This window comes from Ambystoma mexicanum, chromosome 2q, assembly GCF_040938575.1.
Source record: "Ambystoma mexicanum isolate Mex_15411 chromosome 2q, UKY_AmexF1_1, whole genome shotgun sequence".
In the NCBI taxonomy this organism is placed as follows: Eukaryota; Metazoa; Chordata; class Amphibia; order Caudata; family Ambystomatidae; genus Ambystoma; species Ambystoma mexicanum.
Window position 1 is genome coordinate 1021002991 of NC_090924.1, and position 22983 is coordinate 1021025973.

The window sequence follows — 22983 nt, forward strand, 5'->3', positions numbered from 1 at the left end:
CCACTTTAGAACTGTATATATTTACCATTGTTGATTTCTGAGTACAAAGTGAGTTATTGTAATAGTGTACATACCTTCGAATAGTAATTATATAAGGACTGTGTTTTCAGTAATACAGTGTGTGGACATTCCTTTGTGGGGGTTTGGGGACTACACTGTACTTAAGAACCAGCCTGCATCATCTCCTGAGAAGCTAGGCCTTGATTGCTCGACCATAGCTACCAAATAGAGAATCTTGGCTGGGGTCCTCTTGTTAAAACTGATATAATATTGTTTCGTCCTCATTGTATATGTTGGCCTATGTCTCTTTTAAAATGGCTACTATAGGCAATAAGGATGCCACGCCTCCATCTTATTCTGTTAACCATAGCCCCGATTCAGTTTCCTTCTGCATACAGAGGAATGGAACACGGTCAATGGGTGATTTTAGAAGATGCGCCAACGTTGCGAATTTGACTAGTGAGAACAGACCTCTGTATGTAGGTGAACCTGTCTATTTTGTTTGCGGTAATGTGGCATTTCCATGGTTGCCCAGGGATTGGCAAGGAACCTGCTATTTAGGGATTTTATTACCTGGGGTATTTATTGCCGATACTACAGAAATTTCGAAGACTCGTCCACGACGAGATGTGAAGGGGGATACTCCAGCGCAAACTCTAGGAGACATCATGAAATCCTTTGTGCCATTTTTTGGGCAAATTATGAATTCAGAAGATATCAGGGGGGACTAGCGAGAGTACTGGAGAAAACCATCAACCGGACCACTGACATACTCTATAATATGACGTTAGAACAGAAAGCGATAAGATTAGTATCTCTTCAGAACCGGATGGCATTAGATGTCATTCTGGCAGAGCGTGGAGGAGTATGTAAATTAGTGGGGTCCGCTTGCTGCGTTTACGTACCAGACTCCTCTCCAACGATCTTTAGGGCGATCCAAAATCTACTTTTTCTTAGTTCGGAAGTACATGTTGCTGAGGGAAACTGGGAACTTAGTGCATGGTTTTGGGACCTCCTACGGTCGTGGGGATGGAAGTTGTTTTCAGACCTGCTGATTATCTTGGGTAGTTTTCTATTCCTTTGTTGTTGAATACAGTGTCTCCCTGGTATATGTTCGGTATTAGGGGGTGTTGCGCGCAAGCAACAAGTGTATTAGGGCTTAAAATATATGGCCCAGATAAAGTTTCCAAGGAGTATGTGTTGAAAGAAACTCTAGTGTCTGATCTAATGGCAATAGATATGTCCGATAATGATTCGGGGTGTATAGACGTTGAAATGTGGAGTTGGTCGAAAAGCGATTGGAGGTAGTTTAGCACTTGGAATAGGCCAAAAGGAGGGTTTGTTAAAACTGATATAATATTGTTTTCGTCCTCATTGTATATGTTGGCCTATGCCCAGTCGCTCTGCGAGGAAATCTGCATCGCAAGGTCGTAACCTTAAGTTAATCGAGCCTCCATTTTAGGTTAAAGCCGCCATTTTAGTTAGTCATGCAAAGTCACCCTGTGGCCTAAAATGGCCGACCTGTGTTCTCTTGTTCTTACTTAACCTCTTCAACCTCTATAGGCGAGTTAATGTCCAACCTGCCTGCAGGCTACATGTTAGGGTCATGTAGACCTTGTCCTTTGTTGACCTCGGGATCAGGGGATTACTTGAATCAGGCGATGCTAACCTACAAGTATATAAGAACAATAACGCTATTTAAACATGACATGTGAAACATCTGTTGGACCTGCATTAAAACAAATGTGTAAAGAGTGTAAAGTTAAACCCAGAGAATAATAGTGCTTGTTAGTAAATGTATTAAGAAGTAAACCGCATGCACGAGATATGTAAATTAGGAATGGACCTGGCGCGAACCCTAGCCCAGTACATGATTAACTTGTAGGAGGCTGGACATCGTTATGAAGAAACTGTATAAATATGCTGATGTCCAGCTAGCAATTCCTGTTCAATGCTCACATTGAACCTTCTGGTGGTCTCTGTGAAGTACTGACGGCCAAATAGCTATTTGTGTACTTTGTTTCGTAAACTATTCAGTATTGTAATAAAGATTCTGGGAATCTTTACAAGCCCGTGTTGGTGTATTTCTCTTTGCATGGTGTAAAAGCCTTAATACTGTATTTTCTGATTCCACACTCTGTGCCTCTCCTCTACCATATAGAGAGCAGAAGTACAGACACCTCCCACCAGTCTTTACAGTGTTGGGATGCAAAATTCATGTCCCAATGTAGGGAAGAGGTTCGCATTGCGCACATCATATTAGAACAATGGTGTTACTGGGTTAGACGCGATGTTGATGCGATGTTGCAATTTAAAATGTGTTCAGTGTAGATACGTGGATTGGGATATATCTTACTATAAGTGTTACTTTGTGTTTAGTTGGGATACATTTAAAAGTTGTGGGGACACAATGTAATTGTGAAATGTACAATGTGCAGTGCTTAGAGTGGGAAGGAAGTCTGCAAGGGGAAAGCAAGTGCGAGGGCTGAAGTAATCCTGAACAATGTACATGTGGGAATTGATAATGGTTTAGATGTGAGACATGTTCTGGGATATTAGGGGAATACAGGGTTCATTGCAAGTACCTAGAAATATCACAGATCACCATTCTCCCATAGCTGTGTTTTGTGCAGGTCGCAGAGAGTTTGGTTTGCGCAGCTGAACTCTGCATGGCCTGAAGGGCTGAATGACCAGGTCAAGGAAGTAGGAATTAAGCAAACCACATTTGGCCAGCTAGCGGTAGCATCAAATGGCTACTTGAGGCAAAGAATAAATGAGGTGCCATTAGGTCATAGGTTTATGACTAGATGGGTTTGTGGATTTAGGGAACACATATTCCTGAGAGCACAGAGCCTTGTAATGTCCGGCCAAATGGTGGGTCGAACTGGGGTTAGTTAATAACACAAATTGTATTTATTTATTTATTTATATTTATATAGCGCGCAGACAGCCCAGGGGCATTGAGGCGCTGTTAATTGTAAGAGCTTAGTTACAGAGTTACAGGAATGGTAGCAGTCGTTGGTACATTATAAATACTACAGACATAATTCTATAATTACAGTTTATGCAGTTGGTCATTACATTACAGCTTATGCAATGGGTCATATGTATAGTATTAATGCTGATACGAGGGAACTTATGTGAAGAGGATGGTTTTCATAGCTTTACGGAAAGCGATGAGGGAGGCCTCACCTCGGATTGTGGGAGGTAGGGTATTCCAGTGTGTGGGTGCAAAATATGGGAAGCTGGAACCACCCGCTCACGCTCTTTTTACTAGTGGCACATAGAGCTTGTTGGTATAGGGTGATCTGTTTGCCTTGTAGAGTAGACAGGGTTGATCCTTTATGAGAGGTAAACAGGAGCAGTGAGGTGAATGCAATTGTGGGTCAGTGTCAGAGCTTTGAAGATGATTCTTTCCTTTATTGGGAGCCAGTGGGCTCGTTTTCTGGCCTCTGAGATGTGTTCTCTTTTAGCAATGCCTTGGGCTGCACGGAGAGCACTATTCTGTATGACTTGTAGCCTCTCCATGTTTTTATTGGAGGTTCCTAGAAAGCGTCATGCAGTAGCCTAGCCTGGAGCCAGTGATGGCTCTGACTATGTTTGTGCAGTTCTCTTTGGAGAGAAAGGGCCTGACTGCGTTGATTAGTTTAGCGTGATATGCAGCTGAGGAGGCTATTGCGTTGACTTGTCTGTCCATGGATAGGTTGGAATCCAAATATACTCCAAGGGTTTTGACTGAGTCTTAGACAGGTATTTTGATGGTGTTGATGGTGAAGTGACTGAATTGGGAGTCTAGATTTTTTAGCGTGTCGGGGAACCTACTAGGTGGAGTTCGGTCTCGTCAGAGTTGAGGCATAGTCCATTGTCTGCCATCCAGGCTTGGATGGTGTTGTAGAGGTTGTTAAGGGTCAAGGAATCAGTGTCGTAGTTACCAGTGAGGGTGAGGAGGATCGGTGTATCGTCAGCGTAGTTGGTGTATGAAATACCCATAGCATCGAGGATGAGAGGTCGTGTGAAGATGTTGTAGAGGGTGGGGGAGAGGCAAGAGCCTTGGGGCAAACCACAGAGTATGAAGGTGGGTAAGGCAGAGGCTAGGTCAGAGAATACTTGCATGGTTCTGTCTTGTAGGAAGGAGGTGATCCATGCTGTGGCGTCAGGGGAGAACTTGGCAGTGGAGGAGAGGTGGTGGCATAGGACGTCGTGATCTACAAGATCGAAAGCCGCAGATAGGTCAAGAAGTAAGAGAAGTGCTGGTTTGTAGGGGTGCAAAAGGTCTGAGTTTGAAGTTGTTTTATGAGTTTCGTTTGGACTCGTAGGAAGACAAGCAGGGTGTGTGCTGGAGGCTGTATGGTCTGAGATGTTAGTCGCAAATAAGGTGATGTCCTGGAATGCAGAAGGAATAACATGGGACGCCAGTGTGTCTGGGACCATAAGATGTTTATTGCATGATTAAAAACATGGTTATTTTTTTCTCTCCCTCCTCTTGTTTGAGGTGTTCCTGCAAAAGCCTTGCACATCACATACTGGGTTAAAGGTTTCCTACCTAATGGGACAAGGAATACATTGAATCGTCTTGAGATAAAAAGGAGATTATGTTCAGAATGTCATGACTGATTATGGATAGAAAGCGCCTGGGGAAGGGGATTGTGTTTTGTCAATGTGTCCAATGGGGTTTGAGAATGTAGAGGGATTAGATCTCCCTGTACAGGGTCAGCCAGTGGGATTTTGAGGTGTGACCTTGTAATATAATATGTGTGATTATGTAAATTGTTTAAAATGTGTGTAAAATCTGCAACTTTGTTCAGCACTGGAAGGAACTGTTAGTTTTCAGCTTCAAGAGGCTGACTAAATCCTTCCAGGCTTTAGCGTGCAATAAACGTGCTTTTCTGACAGAGTGCATTTACTCACAGATGGAGCTGTTTTTTCACATTGTATTTTGGAGTCACTTTCCTGCATTAGTACTTATCTTTAGGTACTGTACCTCAACAAAAGAACCTACATTCAACTTACCTGGACTCACGAGTACCTGCAGATTTTCTCCTTTACACCTCTGCATGTCAACTCCCACAAGCACCTTTTCTCCATGTTAATGAGTGTCCACAGTGTGCTGGACAAGTTACTGCTGGCCATTCAGTTTTTTAAAGCAAGGTTGAATACTTTGATGTCCTGTGCTGTGTGAACTCACATGTGCTTCTTCCCACGTGGGTCCCGCCACCATTATACACCATTTTGAGTGATGGAAACTGGCATTGTTGTAACTAACACATATTTTGCAGACAATCCCCAGCATAAGGTACTCCTAGTGGATTTATTGTCTTGAAGCTACATTATCCAATGGTAACTTAATAGGATAAATGGAGCCTTATTAGGGACATGTGGATTTGATTTCAGGCTCAGCGATATGTGTTTTGTAGGATTGACCAGCAGTTTGTGGAATTTAACCAAGAGCCTCAGTAATGGATCTGGTGGACAAGGGGTGGTAGGAGATAGACTCCCCTCACTGTAGGGGTTATGCACCAGCAGGCCTACACGTTTAGTACAAAGGTTACTAGTTCTTGTTCTTCTAGGAAGTAGTTGGATGGCTTTACTTTCCCCTGATTCGTCTTCCTGAAAATTTGGGCATCCCATGTGCCCTCATCAGAAGATTCCCTTCAGCTGAACCCAGGCTCCCTTTCAGTGACCCAAGGTACTCCTTGTGCCTGGGCAACCATACCTCAAAGAGTCCTGCCCTATCCTGTTGCAAGGTAATTTCTTTAATGCTAGTGAAGGACCAGGGAGTCTTAAAGATCTGCCATCTACCTCCACTGAGCCCTATATAACACAGCATTTAGTGGAACATGGCCATCCCAATCCCATCACCCATCTTAATATATGGGACTTTGTCACAGACAAAGTATTTTATGCCTTTCTGTAAATGGACCTTATCCTCGAATGCCTCTGAAGAAGTGGGTAATTCACCAAATTGAAGAAGTAGCCCACCACTGCCATCTGGGAATTCCCAACTCTAGTAACTTGAATAGTCGTCCTTTCCCAAAAACCAGAGTAATTTACAGTGGGTTAACATATATACAGGTGAACTTAAAGTCATATGGTGGCAACTTTGATTATTAGACACCTGCCTTCATGAATGACATCCCATCCCAGTACTTGCCATCACTAGACTTGGAAATTAGGATTGTCACCTATTTTTACATCCAATCATTGCGAACATTACCTCCACATCTATGAAGCCACAATGTAGGGTTTGAGTATCCATGGCAATGTCATGTGACCCGAACATCATAATGATGCTTGATTTTGTCCCAGAAGTATTCAATGTCCCTTTTAAGACCGTCCACTGCAATGAGCACAGTCCTCACATCATGTTTTGCATAATACTTTTCATTTCAATCTATGCTTTTTATTTTGTTTTGTCCTTCCAATCGCAATGAGGATGACTGGATAGCAGTGTATGCATGTTGGTGCTGCAGATGTTTGTGTATTTTGTGAAATATTTTAATTTTCACTGAATTTCATTGTGTCCCTCCGACCCTAGTCCACATGACTAAGTAGGAGTGTGTGTGCATGGGGGACAACAATGCTATTGTGCGTTTTGTAAATTATTTTATATTTCTCTGAATGTTTTTGATTTCATTTTGTCCTTCTGACCCTACTGTGCATGACCGAATACGGCCGTGTCTGTGTATTGGGGCCTAAGAGGTTTTTGTGCATTCTGTGGAGTCATTTAACAGTATATTTTTCATTTAATTTTATCCCTGTGACATTACAGCGCATGTACGTTTACCCAACTTGGTGTTTGTTAGGCAGATCGTCTTGTGCATGTTGCTGTATATTTTTCATCCCATTGGACCCACTATGCCAACTGTACATGTTCAGAAATATTAATACTTTTAGGTTTTAAAAGGAGAACATCTCGAGTTGGGCTTATCCAATAAAAAAAATAAAAAAATGTATGTACTCTACTGCAGCCTCGGATGGTGCCAAAATGGCTGGAAAGTTAAGAAGATAATTTTGCAATATCATGCGCTAAAGAGTGCATTTCTCAGCCACTATGGAAAGCCGCATGCAAACAATGATTTAATTGAGCAAACATTTTAGGCATGCAAATATTGATGAAACTTCACCAAATGTTCAGATTCTCCCAGATCAGCTGTATGTCTGATTTGGGGAACTTTCAAGGACGAGTGCAACAGTTACAGTGGAGGTCATTTTCTAGATACAATTGAATATGACCTTAACTGTACTGCTGCTAAAAATAGGGATCGGAATAAGGATTAGTTGAGCAGAAGGTAAAATAAGTTCCTGGGTTTCAGGCATCACCTAGTAAACAGGAGCTACCTCTGGGGAACAACGCGCTAGTCCCTTGTGATTTTCAAATCTAATTTTCACATGAGGGCAATTGTATACACTTGTCCATTATATCTGGCCCATTATGATTTAAAACTCTTTCAGATGAGCCCTACTGGTCCTTTACACAAAATCTCCAAACACCAGAGTTAACATCATATAGCGAGTTTTGTGCAGCACTGGTTATCTGTGTAGTGAAGGTGGCTCCTGGTTGCTGTCAATCTAACCAAGCTCTTCTAGGACACGAGAAGGAGCTAAACATCTCCCAGGTCTTGTCCGCGTGCCAACTCTTTGTTAATAAAAGCAATAAAGGTGATCACTGCTCCAAGTAATTCTCTGCCCAATTTTATACGGCCAATTACTTCCTGCAATGATGCTCAGAGAGTATCTAAACACAGTTGTACACTAACTCCCAACCAGGTGCATAAAGGGGAGTGGGCAGCAGCATGGAAGTTAATGGGCCCAAAATACACAGCTTAACACCCAGTAACCCCATCCAAGGCAATGTATAACATCTCCCAGTGATGACCCACAACAAAGGAATCAGGATCATGCACATCGCTGGGGCCCTGCAGGCTGCTGTCCAGTAGTTATAAATGTCGGTGGTCTGGCAATCTTACTCAACAAATGCCGCTCAGTACAGCTCAGGCGCCACTCTCTGCCCGCTGCATCCGGGACAATCTTCCCCACTCTGCCCCCCCCTCACCCTCAGTAATCGCATATTACTAGCTCCGTGTCCCGCCTCCCGTGTCCCATCTCGCCACTCCACTCTGGGGCAAAATGTCATCTCCGAATTATGGGAAAAAAGACAGTTAAGTAAAAAGGTTCATAGCAACAAAACCCCTTGAAACAAAGTTTAAAAAAACAAACACAAAAAAAACACTTGAGTTGAGGTGACATTAAGGTGCCAGTTTAATGAATCAAAACCCCTGAAATTCAACAGGTGGTAGAAGCTACGCCATCCTAACTCTGAGTCATCCTGATGTGCAGCCCATAAGCACACAGATGACACCACACATGTTATCATCAATGCCACCACTGGAAACTAGAGCACAGTGATGGCAGCATTGATATCACTTATGTCAGAATCAATTACATCACTGGTCCTGCAAATTGCAACTGAAAGTTAGAGATGCAATAATTAAATAAAAAAGTGCTTGTCTTAATTTCACATCTACCCACTCATACCAAACTAACGTCACTTTCCAGTCATCAGATTCTAACAGTCCTGAGTCAGATAGTCGCAGATGAGTACCTCCTAATGAAGAAATACCAGTGCAGTTATTTATTTGAACACCTCTGTCCTAGAATGTATGTTGCATACATTCTATTTCTACCAAGTTACAAACTCAAACTATTTGAAAAGTTATGATTTCAGCCTTCAGGATATGTTGAAAGAAAGTCTGTATGGAAAAAACATTTGCGGTCTAGATACTGCAGCCATCCAAGTGCAGGTCACAAAAGGTTGTGCACAAAAGCGCAATCTGCTGTGTGTCCGGCTTCTGGAGTTGAGGTGGCCAGACCACCAGAAGGAGGTAGTGGTAGGCCCGAGCATGCAAAAGGGAAAGTGTGGCGGGAGGCAGTGGTTAGAGGGCACCACAGGGGTGTGTTGGGGCCAACCCCTGAAAAGGATCGGGAGAGGGCTGTGAACAAAAGGCTGACCTTGCGGATATGGCCTGGAATCCGCAAGGTCAGCTCTTTGTTCTGACCGTCGGACACCGAACCAGAAAATGTCACACAGTAAAAAGTCCACGGCACTATCTTTCAAAGCATGGTGATGACATGAAAATGAGGTGTGCTTAGTGCAACCATCACTTAGCAGCATTCCAGAAAAGGATAGTAACATACAAAAGACACAACAGTTTACTAAACCATTTGTTTTCATATCACAACTTTCTCTTCCGCTAGGGATAGGACGAAATGTCCGAAAAAAATTACCGACCCCACCAAAAGACCTAAAACACACCACAAAAAGTTCTAACTACCAAAAGTCAAACTTTTCGTGGTATGTGTTTAGGTGTTTTGGTCAGGTCGGTATGAAAACATTTGTTTATAAAAAGGCTGCAGTGGAATGGGGGGGGGCTCTCCCAACAGAACAGGGAAAAAAAACAGTGTCCCCCGCAACATCCCGCTCACTATACTACACAGTATAGTGAGCGGGGGTTGCGGGGGAAACCACTGCATGTTTGCATGGAAAATGTACGAATATTTTTTGTTTGTGCATTTCCCATGCAAATATTTCCACCACGGGAAATGCAGCTGCGGTCACTTCACGCAGATCCCTTCCACTGAAGAAAGGTTAGGCATGTCCCAGGCAAACTGGTAATGCTTTGGTAAGAGGGCAGATGAGTTATAGTTGCATGTTTGGGGGTAAACTACGTTGTTAGGGCAGAAGAAGACCTTGCAGTTGAATACTAAAAAGGAACAAGTTACTTACCTGTAACTACTGTTCTCCAGCATGAGACTGGCATGGATTCACATGCTCATGAATATTTCCCGTTGTCAGGCTGGGAATCCACAGTAAAAGAAAAAACAATTTCACTTTAACTTACAAACTGTGTTTCTCCTTTAAACCAATCTCGGTCTTCTGGGTCATACTGCCCCCATCCAATGACAGTCCTCTCCCTAAGCAACTCTTCTGGCAGCCCTCTTCAGATTTGGTAAGCATGTAAAGTGGCAGTATGACCAAGAAGAGACGCAGAAGGGACGGAGGGAGGGTGTGCATGCCAATCCATGCCAGACCCATGCGTGAGAACAATAGTTACAGGCAGGTAACTTATTCCTTCTCCTGCATGGGGTTTGGCATGGATTCACATGCTCATGAACAACAATACACAAACACGGGATGTGACAAGGCTCAACAGAAGCAATCAACTCTTAGAACAGACTCACCTCAAGTGAACAGGTTGTGTAGCAGTGCTTGGCCGACTCTGGACTCCTCCTTGGAATTCCTGTTGACACAATAGAATTTCGTGAAGGTCTGTGTGGTCCTCCATATAACTGCCCTGCAGAGGTCCAACAAGGGCACACCAGACAGGAAGGCTGTCGTCTCAGCGATTGCTCTGGTGGAGTGGGCTCTCGGACGGCCGGGCAACGGTCGGTTCACCAACCGATGACAGTGAATGATGCAGCCAGAGAGCCACCTTGAGATGGAAGCCTTGCACAAGGCCTTCCCATGGTTCACAGGACCAAAGTTCACAAACAGTTGTGAAGTCTTCTGAAAACTCTTTGTGCATGTCACAGAACTTCAGGGCACAGGTAACGTCCAGCGAGTGCAAGGCCCTTTCAGCCGGTGACAAAGGCTTCAGGAAAAAAACAGGTAACACCAAAGACTCGTTGAGGTGGAATTCCGACTAAAACCTTTGCCATAAAAGAGGAGTATGTGGCAGCATCACCCTCGATTCGTGGAAAGTCAGGTATGGCTGCTTGCAGTATTGGGCCTGGATCTCACCTACTCTCCTAGCAGAGGTGATAACCACAAGGAAAGCAATTTTCCACAAGAGGAACCTGAAGGGGACCTGATGCATAGGCTCGTAGTGGGCCCCCATGAGCTTTGTCAGCACCACGCTGAGTTCCCACACCAGGGCAGGAGCCTTCACAGGCGGGAAAGATCACCAAATTCCTTTGAGGAACTCCTTGATGAGTCGATGAGACCAAAGTGAAGATCTTCCTGGAGACATGGTGTAGCGGGAGATAGCCAACAGATGTACCTTGATAGAGGAGCATGCCAGTCCGGCCTTGGCCTTGGATAATAAGTATGGAAGAATCTGAGGGGCTGTGACCCTCAGAGTGGTAATATCTGAGACTAACAAAACGCTTCCAATTGTGACTATAGCACTTCAAAGACAACAATGCCCTGGCCTTGGCACGGACCTCCCTGCAGTCTGGAGGCAACTTGTATCCTCCAAACTCTAGGGCTGCAGGAGTCAAGCCCTCAGGTTCAGCGATCCTGGTTCGTGGTGAAGGATTGCGCCTCCTTCACTGTTAAGAAGATCTGGAACCACAGGCAGCTTAACCAAAGGCCATGCTGACAGACTGAGAAGGTCCGGATACCAAATCTGCCTCGGCCACACCAGGACAATGAGTAGCATCCTGCATTGGCACTGTCTGAGCGTGTTGATGACTCATAGCAGGAGAGGCAATGGAGGAAAAGTGAGCAGAAACATCCCATCCCATGGGAAGGAGAACGTGTCCCCAAGGCTCCTCAGTAGGTGGAATCTGCTCGCAACCTCCTGGCATTTCGAGTTTGCCGCCAGCGTAAACAGATTGCGCTCTGAAACACTTGTGTACGAGCGCGATATAAATAAAATATCAATATCAATATCGATGTGGCGTCTGCCCCACTTGGTGAAGATGCAGTCCACCTGATCCTGCTTTAGCTCACACTCATGGTAGGAGTGCAATTCCCAGCTGAGGGATTCTGCGATAGTGTTCTTGACTCCTGCTAGGTGGAGAGAGACAACGAACATCCCTTGTACGATGGCCCAGCACAACAAGTCCTGTCCTTCCTTGGAGAGCACTGGGGATCGAGTGCCCCCCTGTTTTCTGATGTAGAACATGGTGGTGGTGTTGTTCGTGAAGATCCTCACCACCTTGCCCTTCAGAGACGGAAGGAACGACTTGAGGGCCCAGAACACTGAAATCCTTCTCCTCCGGCAGCCACAGGCCTCTGGTGTGCAGATTTCTGGTGTGGGCTCCCCAGCCTTCTAGGGAAGCGTCCGTGGTGGCCGTCTCCTGTTATGGTGGGTTTTGAGACCCTGTGTCCTGGGAGATGTTGGAGAGGACGCCCTACCACTCTATACCCGACAGAATTCCTCACTGAGCGGGATCTTGTCTGCAAAGCCTCCGGATACCTGTATCCAGCAAACGTCCAGGAACTCCTGAAGAGGTTGCATCTGTATCCTGCAGAGCCAGATGAGGTAAATGCAGGATGGCATCGTGCCAAGCAACGACTTGATGGTTCACAGCCGCTGCACCTTGCCTTGAATGGCCGCTACCCTCTCCTCAAAGGGTGACACCAGTTAGTACACTGTATTGAGTCTTGCTCCTAGGAACAGCCCATTCTGCGATGGTGTCAAGCAGGACTTCGGATAGTTGATGGAGAATCCCAGATCCGTCAGTAGCTGGAGGGTCACCTCTGTGTGTCTGACGGCAAACTCCCCCGTTGTCAAGCCAGTTGTTGAGGTATGGGTATATGTGTAAACCATGCAGACGTAGATGGGCTGCCACTGGTGCCAGGCATTTTGTGAACACTCTGGGGGCTGACTTCAATCCAAAAGGTAGGGCCTTGAACTGGTAGTATTGGTCCTGCACTCAAAACATTCAATGTTTCTTGTGAATGGGGATGGAAATAGGCGTCCTCCAGGTCCAGCAATGTCAAGAAGTCTCCTTCCTCCAGTTGGCCGAGCACGTGCTGCAACGTGACCATCCTGAACTTTTGGGACTTTAAGTATTTGTTGAGACGTTGCAGGTCTATAATGGGCCTTCAGCCCCCTATCTTCTTTCTGACAGACTCTGGAGCCCCGGAGTCAATGGGGAACTAGCTCTATTGTCCCTTTTCGCAGAATGGCCCATACCTCTTCCAGGAGCAGAGGGATGTGATACTCCTGGTGGGAAACTGGAGGGATCCACGGACATTTGCATTGGAACTCCAGTGCGTGTTCTTGGGTGAGAGCATCCAGCCCCCATCCGTCGGTGGTGATTTTCTTCCACGCACTGACGAACGTGGTCAGTCGGCCACCCACCAGGGTGCACGTGTGGGGGACCGACATCCTGACTGGTTCAGGCCTGTTTCAGAGCTGGTATCCTGCCCTGCAGGCAACAGCAACGCTGTCTTCTGCTACCATAGGCCTTGAAAGAGCCTCTCTAGGCTTCCTGGGTTGTGGATCTGGAAGGCTGATGGTATGAAGAGGAGAAACCTTTGGAAGACCTGCTTGACTTTCCCATGGAGGAGTGAAAAGAAGAGGGCTGCTGTTGGAGAGTGCCCAAGGAACGGGGCGTCTCCGTATCCACCTTGATGGCCTGGAGGGACTCATCGGCCACCTTCCCAAACAAGATATCTCTGTCGAAGGGCATGTCCAACAACTTCAACTGGACTTCCTACCTGAAATTTGTGGCCTTTATCCAGCCTTGTCAACGAAGGCAGACACCGTTCCCCATCTGCCAGATGTCGGCGACGTCCAATGCCACTGTAATGGCATGATCAGACGCAACTTCCCCCCTCCTGGAAAAGAGCAATTGCCTCCATCCTCTCATTGTCTGGGAGGAACTCCAGAATAGGGCCTATCTTGTACGACAGCTTCCTGTCATACCTGGCTATGATTGCCAGTGCGTTGGCCGCCTTGATAGTGGACGCCGTGGTGTAAATCACCTTCTTTCCCTTGGTGTCGAACTTCATCCCCTCACTGTCTGGAGGGACCGAAGACGACGAAGAAGAAGCGTTAGCTGACCGTTTGCTCAGGGCGGCCGATACCACCAAATCCGGTGATGGTTGTGACCTCAGGCACTTGGGTGTGGAGTCCGGCACACAATACTTCTTCTCCAGTCCATCCCGTTTGGCTGGAACTGTGCAAGTGTTATTCATGAGGGCCGGCCCTCCTCCCACATGTCGTCCAGAAGGGGCACCGACATGATTGTCTACCTCCTGGTCTTTCACCTCTGGTACAAGAAACCCTCCTTGCTGGATTCTTTGGGCAAAAGCTGAAAAAGCTCTGAGGCTCTGCCGATCATGGAGTGTAACAAGCCCACCTCATCCGGTGGGGACGCCCTAGGTGGCACATCCAAATGCAGAGACTCGCTGCCCGCTGAGGCGATATCCTCATCGTCGTCCATAGTCGTGGCCGTACCCATGTCTGGGTCTACTGGGGGAGAAAGGACCCGACGTGGATGTGGTGGTTGAAATGGGAGCATCAGATGATGCTTCCTGGAGGCTTAACAGGGACTAGGGGACCACTGGAACCGGGCCCGGTGGCATCCTCTTCTGGATCTTTGACACAAAGTTGTGAAGGGTCGACAGAATGTCCAGAGACACATCCCTGGGCTGAGCTGGCAGGATGGGAAAACTAGGCCCTGTAGCGTCGTCTCCATCATCGTCGCCATTGTCCCCCTCTTCCACGTCCTCGTGGACCTTTTGCACGCACTCCTAGTCCTCGTCGTCTGTGAACGAGACCTCCATGGCTTGTGCCATGCCCTGGGAAGGCTGTTTCGGGGCCTCCTCACCCCCCGATTTCCCCCCCTTTGGGGCCTGAACCTGGACCTGAGCCGGTTTCCCCCATTCTGGCGTGCCAGCAGACTTTGCCAAAGTCACTGCGGAGGTGTCGCGCCTAGGGGGGAAGGATACCTTCTATGCTGCGGTGGCTACCTTCACAGGGTCAGTTCCTTTAGGCATTGCCACCAACTCAATTGTCGATGAAGTCTTAGCCTGCGCCGATTGTGCCTGCTTGGGCAGTTCGGCCTTCTTGTTATCCTCTGTCTGCGACTGATGGGTGCTGAAATTCACCAACAATGGGTACCTGCTATTGGCAGCTGGAGAAAAGAGCACACAGGCACAAAAACTGAACCTTTTTTCTGTCGAAAACACAAAAAACATAGAAGTAGCTTGCAGAGCAAACTCGAGGACTCCCAACACTGAAGCATGTGGTAAAAATTTGAAGCGGCTGCCAGAGGAGGGGCCTAGGAAGAGGACTGTCATTGGATGGGGCAGTATGATCCAGAGGACAGTGATTGGTTTAAACGAGAAATACAGTTTATAAGTGAAAGTGAAACTTTTTTTTCATTTACCGGCTTCCCAGCAGCCTGACGACTGGGAATATTCACGAGCATGTGAATCCTGCCAGACCTCATGCTGCAGAACACGTGTTCTTTCTACTTCTACACAAAACTGGAGTTTTTCTCGACCATGCGGCACATTTTGAGAGGCGTACTCTATTTTTAGAAGCAGGGATATTACTTTTCAGCACACCATGATTAACTATGGATGACATACAGAAAGGGTTAATTTCTCCTTTGTTAGCATACATTAAATGTCTTGATATTGTCACAAGTGATATGAAATGTGATGTCACTAGTGTGCTCCTGGGTTGCACAACGGGGTTGCTTCAAGTTAAGGTGGCATTGCTTCCAACACCTGCAGAATTTCATGAGTTGTTTTGTGTTAAAGAGGAACCTTAATGCCACTTCGACTAAAGTGTGTATCCCTTGTTTTTTAGCTATCAACAACAACGTTAACGAATCTTAACTGCATATTTCCTGCATGAACTACTCACGTAACCTAGGATTTAGGTGGCCGTAACATGAGAAAACTGCTTGCAGTTTAGTAGGTGAAAGGCTGTGAAGTGACTAGTAGCAGACACCATGGAGTATCAGCAGAACACAGTGACAATTTCTGGGTCTTCCACTATATGTGAGAAATACTTCACTCTTGTGTGGAGTAAGATATAAATAAGAGATGATTTGAATATGAATGGGACACAAATAGGATGCCACCCTAGAAATCCCAGCGATGCCAATACGTGTATTAGACACATGGCAACAATGCATTTTTGTATTTGATCTCGGATGTGCTTTGCTTCCTCTGGTCTTCCCTGGGCAGCCTGCCAGCTAGAACACTAACTGGGATGGGGCTCTTCTCTCTGTGCCTTTTGCTTGCCACCCACTTTTCTTTCTCCTCCTTCTTTACATACTTATTGAATGGATTTTGGGTTTGCCTACCACCTTTCACTTTCTTACTCCTTGCACTTGTTCTGCTTTCTCCTGGTTTCCGTCTCCCCAAACTAATTTTCCAAGTTTCCCTCCGCGACACTCACTGAATGAATAAAGAAGAGTGTGATGAGGTGCCTTGTTCAGAACTGACTGACGCACAGAATCTGTTTAATAACGGATTGACTCAAGGCACACTTTCCTTTACCTTCTTTGAATGCATCCCTTTCCTTTTTATCCTATGTCCCTAGTTCTAACATTTTCCTTGTTTCTCTATCTCTCATACACATACTCCCTGTCCATCTTATATTCTCTTTCTCCCTACCATGTTCTCACTGTCAGTCTCCTCCCCATGTCTCACTCCATCTTGGTTTCCCTTGGCCTTTTGCTCTCTTCCATTGTCTTTCTGTCTGGCTATTTATGTCCTCTATCTGTACTTCACTGAGGTAAGAATGGGTACAATGAGCAAAAACAAGCATGTTTGTTTTCTACACCCTGGTTAAAAGCCTTGTTAAGAGCCAAACTTAGAACGCCCTTTGTTTGCATTAAAGAAGGGTGTCAACTTACGTGAAGCACTAGTTCATGCAGTGAGATCGAAAAAAGACAACAGCATTTAACAACGATGTAGTATGTATCTCCTCCTGTGCAAGAGCAGTGGCCTTGTTGTAGGTGTGCTGTGTGCAAATTCACATGCACAGCTCTGACGTATCAACAATGGTACCTAGAGAAAAACACAAATTGTTATTCTTATTGCGTTAGTTGCGCAATAGTGTGCACATATAATAAAATATATGTGGGAAAAACATTGAGACAAGTGAACCTTAGAATTACCAAACATCGCTCATTCATTTGTACAGGCAACATTAATACCCCACTAGTTCAACATTACCAAGATTTAGGTCATACTGCTGATGACATTAAATGGCTTGTTTTTGAAAAAATCACACATGACATAAGAGGAGGCAACATCGATATTACACTTGCAAGAAGTGAACACATTTGGATGTACAGGTTACAATCATGTGTTAATGGTCTTAATGACCAAGAAGAGCGGCATAGTTGAGGCTGATATTAGCACATTGATAAAACTCCACCAACATGGTGTAGGCTAGTGGCGTTGTGGTTTGACCCAAGACAAACATTAATGCAGGCATCAAACACAGCGGATTATGTAACCATGTTATGTTTTCGTCGGTCGGTTGGAGACATAGGGTCTGATTCACAAAAATGTTTTGACATGGGAAAGTCCCATTTAAAACACCTTAATTTAATCACCATTGTGGCTTAGTTGAAACAACGCCATTTCATAAAATGTTAATTGAATTACGGCATGGTTTGTGTTTTCCTGCAGGTTTTTTGTTCCAAGGAAGACATTCTAATAGGCCCTGATTCACAGAACGTTTTCCTATGGGATTGTGCCATTATAAAACACTTCCATGAATCACGCCCTAAGTTAAGAGGAGATTGTTCAAAAACTAGTAGAATGTAGACGTGACCAACAGTGCTCATAATTAATTGGCAGTAATAAGATTGTTAAAATTACACAATCCACCATGTAAGGAAAATAAGTGCCTATGGTGTGTCCATTGTATTGTTGTAATGTGTTTGTGAATTAGGGACAGTGTTGATGTATTCCTTTCTGCACATTGATATTTATTCAACATTGCATTATTCACATTGTACTGTTTAGGTATGAGTATGAATGGTATGACTGTGCATGCATGCGGAATGTTGGCAAAATGGTTTCTGCTAATTTCAGATCACTGTATGAAAGATATCTGATATCCTATGAATGAAAACCTGTCATGTATCTCACGTGGTGATTTTCCATGTAAGTTGTGTATATGCCCATCTACCAAATGAGTCATTGGGCTACCCAATAGTTTAGTTTAAAAGCCATGTCGTGGCATTGCAGCAAACAAGTCACTTAATCGTCTGTGTTCATTTTCACTATTCTACTTCCGGTTTGGCCAATATTACACGGCCCGCGGTAGCGGACTTGTAGTTATGGTTAAGTTGCATAACTCATAGGAAGACCACTTTTAGGGCAGCTTATAACTTCTATTTATATGCTCAATATATGTATTGCTCTTTTTAAACTGTTCCAATAGGAAGAAAGTGCATACGTACACACCCCAATTATTCTATTTAACTGATCACATGCCAAGGGTCATATATTTAGAGTGAAAACTGTCACATTGCAAATGTATGCATTTTTAAATAAATGGCCACGATATAAATATACTTCGACCTTCATTTGTATACTTTTGTTGGGCCAATAAAAGCCTGTACCAAATGTAACCCGACAGTGGGCTTTAAAATGGAATAATGGTAACAGTTCAGTGAAAATGAATTATTCCAGCTATGGTTGTAAACTGCCAATGGATATTTGTAATGCCTTTATGGAGAATGCATCATTTCAACAGAGCCAACCTCTACCTCCCCCTTAAAGCACCCCGATGTAAGCTCTACCGACCTCTCATTCCTTATCAGGGAAGCACAGAGGTAAGACACTTCTTGTGTACTGTTTTCCCCAAAGCCATGTTTTTCTGCTTCCTGGTTCAAAGCCCTGATGTGGCGTTGCAGCACGCAAACCACTTAAGTGTTTGTGTAATTGTAACCATTCTTAACATTGAGTAATATAGAACGGGCGACTGCGCACCTTCTGTAATATCAAAGGATACGCCCTGCAGCACAAATAGCACATTGTGGAATTCACACATGGATGCATTATTCCGAAAATGTTCTTGGACTCACAGGGAAGCACAGGCACGAGAAGAGTGCAGTGCACAATTAGTGACCACTTGGGAGTAGTTGATGATTGTCAATTTAGTTTTCAATCACAATGTTTTTGTAGGTTTCTTCAGCAATACCTTATTCTTTGGATAGGCTAATTGTTAAGAAAAGCATTCTTTTTTTAAAAAAAAATGTTTTTACAGTGGGTGCTTTCCAGTATACAATAGATACAATTCGGAATTACTCATTTGAGTCAATTTTCTATTTGTTCAAACACTTTCTTTTATTTTGATTGGTTTTATAAATTTAACAGTACCACCACCCGTAACCCTCTCCCTTCCCCATCCCCCTCCTCTCCCTTCCTATTCCAGGCGAAATAAAATGCCCCATTCAACCACACCCATTTCCTCATTTCTATATTCAACAAATCCCCAATATGCGCAGTTTACACGGACATAATGGTTTGTTAAAGTCATTTTGTTGAAATGTAAGCACCAACCCCGAGTCTGAACTGGATCAAGTCTGTTCCCCTTTTATCATATAGGTCACCCATTCTAGGGTGACAAAGTTGCATAATTTCAATATCCAATCTTGCTCCACTAAAGAGCAACTATGTTAAGGACTGTATATGCTTTACGCTGAGGCTTCCCCATCTTTTCCATATCTTTTTCCCACAACCCCAGCAAACATTCTTTAATATTCCTTTTTATTTGGGACCCACATATTTCCCTCATTCTTTCGTTAACTATGGACCAAAGTGGTTGCATTCCCTTGTAAGACAACCATATATGAGCCCCATCTCCTAGACCTCCACACCCCCTTCAATACTCATGAGGAATGGAAGACCAAAAGCTGTGTCATTTCTCTGGGGTATAATGCCATTGGAACATAACTTTGATTCACATTTCTCTGACTTGGATTGCCCATGCTATTTTAGTTATATTCCCCCATAGTCTTGTCCACTGCATGTCTAATATAGGATCCCCAAGAGCTTTCTCCAAATGTTTCATGAATGCCTTGTTTGGGAGAATAGGGAGGTCTGAAAAAAAGTTTATGAAGGGCTGAGATTAGATTTCTTTCTCCCAAATGTCTGAAAATATATTTTTCAAACATATTAGCGGTCTACCTGTGGCTGACTTATTCAGGAGATTTAACAGCCAGTGCTGCCAGTATCACAGTCTTGCTCCTTCCCTTATTCCAAAGAGTTATTTGCATTGTTTGAAAGATTTGATATATATTGTCCCTCAAACATATCCCTCAGCTTTGAGCAGCCTTCCACTTCCCTCTTTGCAAACACCCCTTGTTTTACTGCTAGCTGAAAATGTGAGTTCCGAACACAGTGGTAAAAATGGAGACGGAATGTTGTTTTCCCTACTTGATGTACCAAAGAGTCCCACTGATCTTCTACTACATTAGTGATTATACTTAGGTGCATATTTACTGGTCTATAGGCGCTTTTGATCCAGAGAACTTCATTCACAGAATTACACACCCTATCCATCCTATGGCATATTTTGCTATAATTCACCATAAACCATTCTTTAATAACCCCTTTTTGAGCCACGATATAATATAGCTGGACATTTGGGAAAGGTAGTCCCCCTTTCTGCTTCGACAACATCAGAATCCTCAAGGCGTCTCTGGGTTTATTGTTATTCCATATGAACCATGTCAATATAATATGAAGGGTTTTGACACATTTTTGCGCTAGAGGTACAGGTATGGCTTGAAAAAAAGTACAAACTCTTGGGAAGAATTGCCATTTTTATTGAGTTTGTCCTGGCTAGCCAAGATTTCATAAGGGCCCCCATATAGTAATCAGTGTTTTACCTTATCTAAGAGTGGGACATAATTTTCTTCATACAATTAGTCAAAATTATGGTATTGTGTACTCCCAAATATTGTATGTGATTGTCTGCCCATTGGAAGGGGCATGTCCTTTGTAACATTACTTTTTTTTCTTCTGGAACAGAGAGATTCTGAATCTCGGATTGGTGGGTATTGAATTTGAGCACTGCTATAGCTCCAAATTCCTAAAGTACCCAGGATATTACTGGTAGCAAAGTTTCCAGTTCAGACACCATAAGGAGCATGTCGTCTGCGAAAGAAATGACCTTATGTACCTCAATACCAAAATCTACTTCATGGAAATCCTGCATTCCTCTCAGCAGAGACAAAAGCAATGTTAAATATGTAGCATAAAGGAGCAGCGAGAAAGGACACCGCTGTTTTGTTCCTCTACTTATATTAATGTTCCGGGACAATCTCCCATTTATTGCCAAATGAATCATTAGCAACCTGCAGGTAGCCCAGACCTATTGCATAAATCTGGAACCAAATCCCACATGCTCACTAGTATGAAATAAGAATGACCACTCCACCTGATCGAACGCTTTTTCCACATCTAATGCCAACATGAGGGCATGGACTTTTCTTTGCATCTTTTTCTATCAGATGACATACCCTTTGAGTGTAACCAAATGTTTAACTATTCTTAATAAAATACAACTTATCGGGATCTATCAGGTTAGGGAGAAGGCATTCTAATTGATTTGGTAACATTTTTGTAAATATTTTAGTGTCAATATTAATAAGTGCGATAGGATCCACATAGTGTCATATCTTTACTGAGTTTAGCAAACAACACTAACTTAGCTTCTTCCATTGTCGTGGTGATTGCTACAATAGCTCTGAAAGTGTTAAATAGGGAAACTAATTTAGGAACAAGTGCTAAATGTTTTATAAACAAGTGCTGTATAGCCATCAGCGCCGGAGCTTTATTAAGGGGTAGTGACTTGATACCGCGCTACCTCTTCTTGCGTTATATATGCTTCTAGCTCTTCCCTTTCTCCCAATGACATTTTGTGAAGCGGAATTGATTGCAAGAATGGAATTTGCAAATTAACCCTGGAGGACTCTGCGGCCTATAATTCCCCATAGTAAACTGTAAAGGTTTCTATAATGACTGAAGTTGTTGCCTCATTTCTATGTTTATTTTTTAACCTCACTATTGTTTGCACTGCCACTTTTTTCTGCAATTGTCTCGTCAATAGGCAGTCAGCGTTGTTGGCCTTGGTGTCATAATTATGTTGCATGTGTATTAAGGCCTTTTCTGCCCTTCCCGAGTGGAGAGTTTCTATTGTACTATTTAATCTTCTGTATTCCTTTCTCAGGGCAATCTATGTTCTATTTTTCATTTTGTTAATTACCCCATAGCTGCTTTTATAGATCAGTTTCCCATTGTTTCAATTGCTTATCCATTAAGGCTTGATTTGCTACGAGTTCCCCCCTAAGAGCCTCCTTGAAGGTGTTCCAAAGTACATGTTCCAGAATTTCCATATTTGTATTTAGCTTAAAGAATTCCCGAATGGTGTGCCCCACCTCGCTAACCATAGCTATCTTTAAATAGGTTCTCTGGGAGTTTACACTTCCATAACCCTCTCCCTTCCTTATTATTTTGGGCAATGAGCGAAAGTGGCATATGGTCCGAAAGAGGTATAGCTCCTATGTTCATCTCCTCTGCCTTACCTATAAGAGTAGTAGATAGCCATATATGATCTATGTGAGAGAAGGTGAGGAGGACAGGTAAATAAAAGGTATATCCTCTGGACTCCCCCTGCAGGGCGCTCCAACTATCCATTAATCTTAACTGCACCATCTTATCCTTCAATTTTTTGGACGGGTCTCCTGGGTTTTGACACATCTTTGAAATTTTATCTTTTCGCTGGTCCCAAGCTAAATTCAATGCCCCCATTAAGAGAATGTGCCATTCAGCAAACACCTCCAAATTGGTCAGAACAGTCCTAACCAATCCATCTTGTCCTGTGTCAGGTACATAAACCAACGCTACCGTGTAGAATACCCCTCCCAATTGGAGCTTTACCACTATGAACCTACCCTTCGAGTCCCACTTTGTGTCTATAAAGCATACACCTTGAATAGTATGGCACGCCACCAACACCCCTCCCTTTAGAGTCTATTGGAGGGCGATAATATCTGTTTTTCCCTCCCTAGGAAGCACTTGATCTTTCTCTGTTTAACTGAGGAATTTACTCCCCTAATGTTGTATATAAGTACCTTAAATGTTGCCATTCCCCCAATCTTATTGTACATTTTACAATGTCCCCTATAGAAGTGTGTGATCAGACCATTCTTATTTGAAGGGCACTACACACCAGATCCGTTCCCAGTGAAATAATCTTT

General features: G+C 44.0%; 1 protein-coding gene across 2 annotated transcripts in view; it reads right to left on the reverse strand.

Moving 5' to 3' along the window:
- The window catches only part of PTER (phosphotriesterase related), a 367105-nt gene that overhangs the window by 291123 nt on the left and 52999 nt on the right, over positions 1 to 22983 (reverse strand). For both annotated transcript variants that reach the window (XM_069648356.1, XM_069648357.1), the window contains one exon: positions 16612 to 16765. The gene's annotated coding sequence lies outside the window, so the exon portion shown is untranslated. The remainder of the gene's footprint in view (positions 1 to 16611; positions 16766 to 22983) is intronic.